Here is a 9530-nt window from a genome sequence, read left to right as displayed (position 1 = left end):
TGTTAGGCCATCATCTACACGACATAGCCCTGAATTTTCCAATGCGCAGCTCTTTGCAAAAGAGAGATATTGGCAAGGAAAAGCTGTCTTGTACCTTTGCATTTTTCTCCCAAACGAAGGTCACTAGAAAGAAAATTTTAAAGCCTCCTGTTAGGCCATCATCTACACGACATAGCCCTGAATTTTCCAATGAGTAGCTCTTTGCAAAAGAGAGATATTGGCAAGGAAAAGCTGTCTTGTACCTTTGCATTTTTCTCCCAAACGAACGACACTAGAAAGAAAATTTTAAAGCCTCCTGTTAGGCAATCATCTACACGACATAGCCCTGAATTTTCCAATGCGCAGCTCTTTGCAAAAGAGAGATATTAGCAAGGAAAAGCTGTCTTGTACCTTTGCATTTTTCTCCCAAACGAAGGTCACTAGAAAGAAAATTTTAAAGCCTCCTGTTAGGCCATCATCTACACGACATAGCCCTGAATTTTCCAATGCGTAGCTCTTTGCAAAAGAGAGATATTGGCAAGGAAAAGCTGTCTTGTACCTTTGCATTTTTCTCCCAAACGAAGGACACTAGAAAGAAAATTTTAAAGCCTCCTGTTAAGCCATCATCTACACGACATAGCCCTGAATTTTCCAATGCGTAGCTCTTTGCAAAAGAGAGATATTGGCAAGGAAAAGCTGTCTTGTACCTTTGCATTTTTCTCCCAAACGAAGGACACTAGAAAGAAAATTTTAAAGCCTCCTGTTAGGCCATCATCTACACGACATAGCCCTGAATTTTCCAATGCGCAGCTCTTTGCAAAAGAGAGATATTGGCAAGGAAAAGCTGTCTTGTACCATTGCATTTTTCTCCCAAACGAAGGACACTAGAAAGAAAATTTTAAAGCCTCCTGTTAGGCCATCATCTACACGACATAGCCCTGAATTTTCCAATGCGCAGCTCTTTGCAAAAGAGATATATTGGCAAGGAAAAGCTGTCTTGTACCTTTGCATTTTTCTCCCAAACGAAGGACACTAGAAAGAAAATTTTAAAGCCTCCTGTTAGGCCATCATCTACACGACATAGCCCTGAATTTTCCAATGCGTAGCTCTTTGCAAAAGAGAGATATTGGCAAGGAAAAGCTGTCTTGTACCTTTGCATTTTTCTCCCAAACGAAGGACACTAGAAAGAAAATTTTAAAGCCTCCTGTTAGGCCATCATCTACACGACATAGCCCTGAATTTTCCAATGCGCAGCTCTTTGCACAAGAGAGATATTGGCAAGGAAAAGCTGTCTTGTACCATTGCATTTTTCTCCCAAACGAAGGACACAAAAAAGAACATTTTAAAGCCTCCTGTTAGGCCATCATCTACACGACATAGCCCTGAATTTTCCAATGCGCAGCTCTTTGCAAAAGAGAGATATTGGCAAAGAAAAGCTGTCTTGTACCTTTGCATTTTTCTCCCAAACGAAGGTCACTAGAAAGAAAATTTTAAAGCCTCCTGTTAGGCCATCATCTACACGACATAGCCCTGAATTTTCCAATGCGTAGCTCTTTGCAAAAGAGAGATATTGGCAAGGAAAAGCTGTCTTGTACCTTTGCATTTTTCTCCCAAACGAAGGACACTAGAAAGAAAATTTTAAAGCCTCCTGTTAGGCCATCATCTACACGACATAGCCCTGAATTTCCAATGCGCAGCTCTTTGCAAAAGAGAGATATTGGCAAGGAAAAGCTGTCTTGTACCATTGCATTTTTCTCCCAAACGAAGGACACTAGAAAGAACATTTTAAAGCCTCCTGTTAGGCCATCATCTACACGACATAGCCCTGAATTTTCCAATGCGCAGCTCTTTGCAAAAGAGAGATATTGGCAAGGAAAAGCTGTCTTGTACCTTTGCATTTTTCTCCCAAACGAAGGTCACTAGAAAGAAAATTTTAAAGCCTCCTGTTAGGCCATCATCTACACGACATAGCCCTGAATTTTCCAATGAGTAGCTCTTTGCAAAAGAGAGATATTGGCAAGGAAAAGCTGTCTTGTACCTTTGCATTTTTCTCCCAAACGAAGGACACTAGAAAGAAAATTTTAAAGCCTCCTGTTAGGCCATCATCTACACGACATAGCCCTGAATTTTCCAATGCGCAGCTCTTTGCAAAAGAGAGATATTAGCAAGGAAAAGCTGTCTTGTACCTTTGCATTTTTCTCCCAAACGAAGGTCACTAGAAAGAAAATTTTAAAGCCTCCTGTTAGGCCATCATCTACACGACATAGCCCTGAATTTTCCAATGCGTAGCTCTTTGCAAAAGAGAGATATTGGCAAGGAAAAGCTGTCTTGTACCTTTGCATTTTTCTCCCAAACGAAGGACACTAGAAAGAAAATTTTAAAGCCTCCTGTTAGGCCATCATCTACACGACATAGCCCTGAATTTTCCAATGCGTAGCTCTTTGCAAAAGAGAGATATTGGCAAGGAAAAGCTGTCTTGTACCTTTGCATTTTTCTCCCAAACGAAGGACACTAGAAAGAAAATTTTAAAGCCTCCTGTTAGGCCATCATCTACACGACATAGCCCTGAATTTTCCAATGCGCAGCTCTTTGCAAAAGAGAGATATTGGCAAGGAAAAGCTGTCTTGTACCATTGCATTTTTCTCCCAAACGAAGGACACTAGAAAGAAAATTTTAAAGCCTCCTGTTAGGCCATCATCTACACGACATAGCCCTGAATTTTCCAATGCGCAGCTCTTTGCAAAAGAGAGATATTAGCAAGGAAAAGCTGTCTTGTACCTTTGCATTTTTCTCCCAAACGAAGGTCACTAGAAAGAAAATTTTAAAGCCTCCTGTTAGGCCATCATCTACACGACATAGCCCTGAATTTTCCAATGCGTAGCTCTTTGCAAAAGAGAGATATTGGCAAGGAAAAGCTGTCTTGTACCTTTGCATTTTTCTCCCAAACGAAGGACACTAGAAAGAAAATTTTAAAGCCTCCTGTTAGGCCATCATCTACACGACATAGCCCTGAATTTTCCAATGCGTAGCTCTTTGCAAAAGAGAGATATTGGCAAGGAAAAGCTGTCTTGTACCTTTGCATTTTTCTCCCAAACGAAGGACACTAGAAAGAAAATTTTAAAGCCTCCTGTTAGGCCATCATCTACACGACATAGCCCTGAATTTTCCAATGCGCAGCTCTTTGCAAAAGAGAGATATTGGCAAGGAAAAGCTGTCTTGTACCATTGCATTTTTCTCCCAAACGAAGGTCACTAGAAAGAAAATTTTAAAGCCTCCTGTTATGCCATCATCTACACGACATAGCCCTGAATTTTCCAATGCGTAGCTCTTTGCAAAAGAGAGATATTGGCAAGGAAAAGCTGTCTTGTACCTTTGCATTTTTCTCCCAAACGAAGGACACTAGAAAGAAAATTTTAAAGCCTCCTGTTAGGCCATCATCTACACGACATAGCCCTGAATTTTCCAATGCGCAGCTCTTTGCAAAAGAGAGATATTGGCAAGGAAAAGCTGTCTTGTACCATTGCATTTTTCTCCCAAACGAAGGACACTAGAAAGAACATTTTAAAGCCTCCTGTTAGGCCATCATCTACACGACATAGCCCTGAATTTTCCAATGCGCAGCTCTTTGCAAAAGAGAGATATTGGCAAGGAAAAGCTGTCTTGTACCTTTGCATTTTTCTCCCAAACGAAGGTCACTAGAAAGAAAATTTTAAAGCCTCCTGTTAGGCCATCATCTACACGACATAGCCCTGAATTTTCCAATGAGTAGCTCTTTGCAAAAGAGAGATATTGGCAAGGAAAAGCTGTCTTGTACCTTTGCATTTTTCTCCCAAACGAAGGTCACTAGAAAGAAAATTTTAAAGCCTCCTGTTAGGCCATCATCTACACGACATAGCCCTGAATTTTCCAATGCGTAGCTCTTTGCAAAAGAGAGATATTGGCAAGGAAAAGCTGTCTTGTACCTTTGCATTTTTCTCCCAAACGAAGGACACTAGAAAGAAAATTTTAAAGCCTCCTGTTAGGCCATCATCTACACGACATAGCCCTGAATTTTCCAATGCGTAGCTCTTTGCAAAAGAGAGATATTGGCAAGGAAAAGCTGTCTTGTACCTTTGCATTTTTCTCCCAAACGAAGGACACTAGAAAGAAAATTTTAAAGCCTCCTGTTAGGCCATCATCTACACGACATAGCCCTGAATTTTCCAATGCGTAGCTCTTTGCAAAAGAGAGATATTGGCAAGGAAAAGCTGTCTTGTACCTTTGCATTTTTCTCCCAAACGAAGGACACTAGAAAGAAAATTTTAAAGCCTCCTGTTAGGCCATCATCTACACGACATAGCCCTGAATTTTCCAATCCGTAGCTCTTTGCAAAAGAGAGATATTGGCAAGGAAAAGCTGTCTTGTACCTTTGCATTTTTCTCCCAAACGAAGGACACTAGAAAGAAAATTTTAAAGCCTCCTGTTAGGCCATCATCTACACGACATAGCCCTGAATTTTCCAATGCGCAGCTCTTTGCAAAAGAGATATATTGGCAAGGAAAAGCTGTCTTGTACCATTGCATTTTTCTCCCAAACGAAGGACACTAGAAAGAAAATTTTAAAGCCTCCTGTTAGGCCATCATCTACACTACATAGCCCTGAATTTTCCAATGCGTAGCTCTTTGCAAAAGAGAGATATTGGCAAGGAAAAGCTGTCTTGTACCTTTGCATTTTTCTCCCAAACGAAGGACACTAGAAAGACAATTTTAAAGCCTCCTGTTAGGCCATCATCTACACGACATAGCCCTGAATTTTCCAATGCGCAGCTCTTTGCAAAAGAGAGATATTGGCAAGGAAAAGCTGTCTTGTACCATTGCATTTTTCTCCCAAACGAAGGACACTAGAAAGAACATTTTAAAGCCTCCTGTTAGGCCATCATCTACACGACATAGCCCTGAATTTTCCAATGCGCAGCTCTTTGCAAAAGAGAGATATTGGCAAGGAAAAGCTGTCTTGTACCTTTGCATTTTTCTCCCAAACGAAGGTCACTAGAAAGAAAATTTTAAAGCCTCCTGTTAGGCCATCATCTACACGACATAGCCCTGAATTTTCCAATGCGTAGCTCTTTGCAAAAGAGAGATATTGGCAAGGAAAAGCTGTCTTGTACCTTTGCATTTTTCTCCCAAACGAAGGACACTAGAAAGAAAATTTTAAAGCCTCCTGTTAGGCCATCATCTACACGACATAGCCCTGAATTTTCCAATGCGCAGCTCTTTGCAAAAGAGAGATATTGGCAAGGAAAAGCTGTCTTGTACCATTGCATTTTTCTCCCAAACGAAGGACACTAGAAAGAAAATTTTAAAGCCTCCAGTTAGGCCATCATCTACACGACATAGCCCTGAATTTTCCAATGCGCAGCTCTTTGCAAAAGAGAGATATTGGCAAGGAAAAGCTGTCTTGTACCTTTGCATTTTTCTCCCAAACGAAGGTCACTAGAAAGAAAATTTTAAAGCCTCCTGTTAGGCCATCATCTACACGACATAGCCCTGAATTTTCCAATGAGTAGCTCTTTGCAAAAGAGAGATATTGGCAAGGAAAAGCTGTCTTGTACCTTTGCATTTTTCTCCCAAACGAAGGACACTAGAAAGAAAATTTTAAAGCCTCCTGTTAGGCCATCATCTACACGACATAGCCCTGAATTTTCCAATGCGCAGCTCTTTGCAAAAGAGAGATATTAGCAAGGAAAAGCTGTCTTGTACCTTTGCATTTTTCTCCCAAACGAAGGTCACTAGAAAGAAAATTTTAAAGCCTCCTGTTAGGCCATCATCTACACGACATAGCCCTGAATTTTCCAATGCGTAGCTCTTTGCAAAAAAGAGATATTGGCAAGGAAAAGCTGTCTTGTACCTTTGCATTTTTCTCCCAAACGAAGGACACTAGAAAGAAAATTTTAAAGCCTCCTGTTAGGCCATCATCTACACGACATAGCCCTGAATATTCCAATGCGTAGCTCTTTGCAAAAGAGAGATATTGGCAAGGAAAAGCTGTCTTGTACCTTTGCATTTTTCTCCCAAACGAAGGACACTAGAAAGAAAATTTTAAAGCCTCCTGTTAGGCCATCATCTACACGACATAGCCCTGAATTTTCCAATGCGCAGCTCTTTGCAAAAGAGAGATATTGGCAAGGAAAAGCTGTCTTGTACCATTGCATTTTTCTCCCAAACGAAGGACACTAGAAAGAAAATTTTAAAGCCTCCTGTTAGGCCATCATCTACACGACATAGCCCTGAATTTTCCAATGCGCAGCTCTTTGCAAAAGAGAGATATTAGCAAGGAAAAGCTTTCTTGTACCTTTGCATTTTTCTCCCAAACGAAGGTCACTAGAAAGAAAATTTTAAAGCCTCCTGTTAGGCCATCATCTACACGACATAGCCCTGAATTTTCCAATGCGCAGCTCTTTGCAAAAGAGAGATATTGGCAAGGAAAAGCTGTTTTGTACCTTTGCATTTTTCTCCCAAACGAAGGTCACTAGAAAGAAAATTTTAAAGCCTCCTGTTAGGCCATCATCTACACGACATAGCCCTGAATTTTCCAATGAGTAGCTCTTTGCAAAAGAGAGATATTGGCAAGGAAAAGCTGTCTTGTACCTTTGCATTTTTCTCCCAAACGAAGGACACTAGAAAGAACATTTTAAAGCCTCCTGTTAGGCCATCATCTACACGACATAGCCCTGAATTTTCCAATGCGCAGCTCTTTGCAAAAGAGAGATATTAGCAAGGAAAAGCTGTCTTGTACCTTTGCATTTTTCTCCCAAACGAAGGTCACTAGAAAGAAAATTTTAAAGCCTCCTGTTAGGCCATCATCTACACGACATAGCCCTGAATTTTCCAATGCGTAGCTCTTTGCAAAAGAGAGATATTGGCAAGGAAAAGCTGTCTTGTACCTTTGCATTTTTCTCCCAAACGAAGGACACTAGAAAGAAAATTTTAAAGCCTCCTGTTAGGCCATCATCTACACGACATAGCCCTGAATTTTCCAATGCGCAGCTCTTTGCAAAAGAGAGATATTAGCAAGGAAAAGCTTTCTTGTACCTTTGCATTTTTCTCCCAAACGAAGGTCACTAGAAAGAAAATTTTAAAGCCTCCTGTTAGGCCATCATCTACACGACATAGCCCTGAATTTTCCAATGCGCAGCTCTTTGCAAAAGAGAGATTTTGGCAAGGAAAAGCTGTCTTGTACCATTGCATTTTTCTCCCAAACGAAGGACACTAGAAAGAAAATTTTAAAGCCTCCTGTTAGGCCATCATCTACACGACATAGCCCTGAATTTTCCAATGCGCAGCTCTTTGCAAAAGAGAGATATTAGCAAGGAAAAGCTTTCTTGTACCTTTGCATTTTTCTCCCAAACGAAGGACACTAGAAAGAAAATTTTAAAGCCTCCTGTTAGGCCATCATCTACACGACATAGCCCTGAATTTTCCAATGCGTAGCTCTTTGCAAAAGAGAGATATTGGCAAGGAAAAGCTGTCTTGTACCTTTGCATTTTTCTCCCAAACGAAGGACACTAGAAAGAAAATTTTAAAGCCTCCTGTTAGGCCATCATCTACACGACATAGCCCTGAATTTTCCAATGCGCAGCTCTTTGCAAAAGAGAGATATTGGCAAGGAAAAGCTGTCTTGTACCATTGCATTTTTCTCCTAAACGAAGGACACTAGAAAGAAAAATTTAAAGCCTCCTGTTAGGCCATCATCTACACGACATAGCCCTGAATTTTCCAATCCGTAGCTCTTTGCAAAAGAGAGATATTGGCAAGGAAAAGCTGTCTTGTACCTTTGCATTTTTCTTCCAAACGAAGGACACTAGAAAGAAAATTTTAAAGCCTCCTGTTAGGCCATCATCTACACGACATAGCCCTGAATTTTCCAATGCGCAGCTCTTTGCAAAAGAGAGATATTGGCAAGGAAAAGCTGTCTTGTACCATTGCATTTTTCTCTCAAACGAAGGACACTAGAAAGAAAATTTTAAAGCCTCCTGTTAGGCCATCATCTACACGACATAGCCCTGAATTTTCCAATGCGTAGCTCTTTGCAAAAGAGAGATATTGGCAAGGAAAAGCTGTCTTGTACCTTTGCATTTTTCTCCCAAACGAAGGACACTAGAAATAAAATTTTAAAGCCTCCTGTTAGGCCATCATCTACACGACATAGCCCTGAATTTTCCAATGCGCAGCTCTTTGCAAAAGAGAGATATTGGCAAGGAAAAGCTGTCTTGTACCATTGCATTTTTCTCCCAAACGAAGGACACTAGAAAGAACATTTTAAAGCCTCCTGTTAGGCCATCATCTACACGACATAGCCCTGAATTTTCCAATGCGCAGCTCTTTGCAAAAGAGAGATATTGGCAAGGAAAAGCTGTCTTGTACCTTTGCATTTTTCTCCCAAACGAAGGTCACTAGAAAGATAATTTTAAAGCCTCCTGTTAGGCCATCATCTACACGACATAGCCCTGAATTTTCCAATGCGTAGCTCTTTGCAAAAGAGAGATATTGGCAAGGAAAAGCTGTCTTGTACCTTTGCATTTTTCTCCCAAACGAAGGACACTAGAAAGAAAATTTTAAAGCCTCCTGTTAGGCCATCATCTACACGACATAGCCCTGAATTTTCCAATGCGTAGCTCTTTGCAAAAGAGAGATATTGGCAAGGAAAAGCTGTCTTGTACCTTTGCATTTTTCTCCCAAACGAAGGACACTAGAAAGAAAATTTTAAAGCCTCCTGTTAGGCCATCATCTACACGACATAGCCCTGAATTTTCCAATGCGCAGCTCTTTGCAAAAGAGAGATATTGGCAAGGAAAAGCTGTCTTGTACCATTGCATTTTTCTCCTAAACGAAGGACACTAGAAAGAAAAATTTAAAGCCTCCTGTTAGGCCATCATCTACACGACATAGCCCTGAATTTTCCAATGCGCAGCTCTTTGCAAAAGAGAGATATTGGCAAGGAAAAGCTGTCTTGTACCATTGCATTTTTCTCCCAAACGAAGGACACTAGAAAGAAAATTTTAAAGCCTCCTGTTAGGCCAACATCTACACGACATAGCCCTGAATTTTCCAATGCGTAGCTCTTTGCAAAAGAGAGATATTGGCAAGGAAAAGCTGTCTTGTACCTTTGCATTTTTCTCCCAAACGAAGGACACTAGAAAGAAAATTTTAAAGCCTCCTGTTAGGCCATCATCTACACGACATAGCCCTGAATTTTCCAATGCGCAGCTCTTTGCAAAAGAGAGATATTGGCAAGGAAAAGCTGTCTTGTACCATTGCATTTTTCTCCTAAACGAAGGACACTAGAAAGAAAAATTTAAAGCCTCCTGTTAGGCCATCATCTACACGACATAGCCCTGAATTTTCCAATCCGTAGCTCTTTGCAAAAGAGAGATATTGGCAAGGAAAAGCTGTCTTGTACCTTTGCATTTTTCTTCCAAACGAAGGACACTAGAAAGAAAATTTTAAAGCCTCCTGTTAGGCCATCATCTACACGACATAGCCCTGAATTTTCCAATGCGCAGCTCTTTGCAA

Source organism: Pseudophryne corroboree, unplaced genomic scaffold (assembly GCF_028390025.1).
Source record: "Pseudophryne corroboree isolate aPseCor3 unplaced genomic scaffold, aPseCor3.hap2 scaffold_334, whole genome shotgun sequence".
In the NCBI taxonomy this organism is placed as follows: domain Eukaryota; kingdom Metazoa; phylum Chordata; class Amphibia; order Anura; family Myobatrachidae; genus Pseudophryne; species Pseudophryne corroboree.
The sequence above is the reverse complement of the archived record's forward strand: the minus strand, read 5'-3'. Positions refer to the sequence as shown.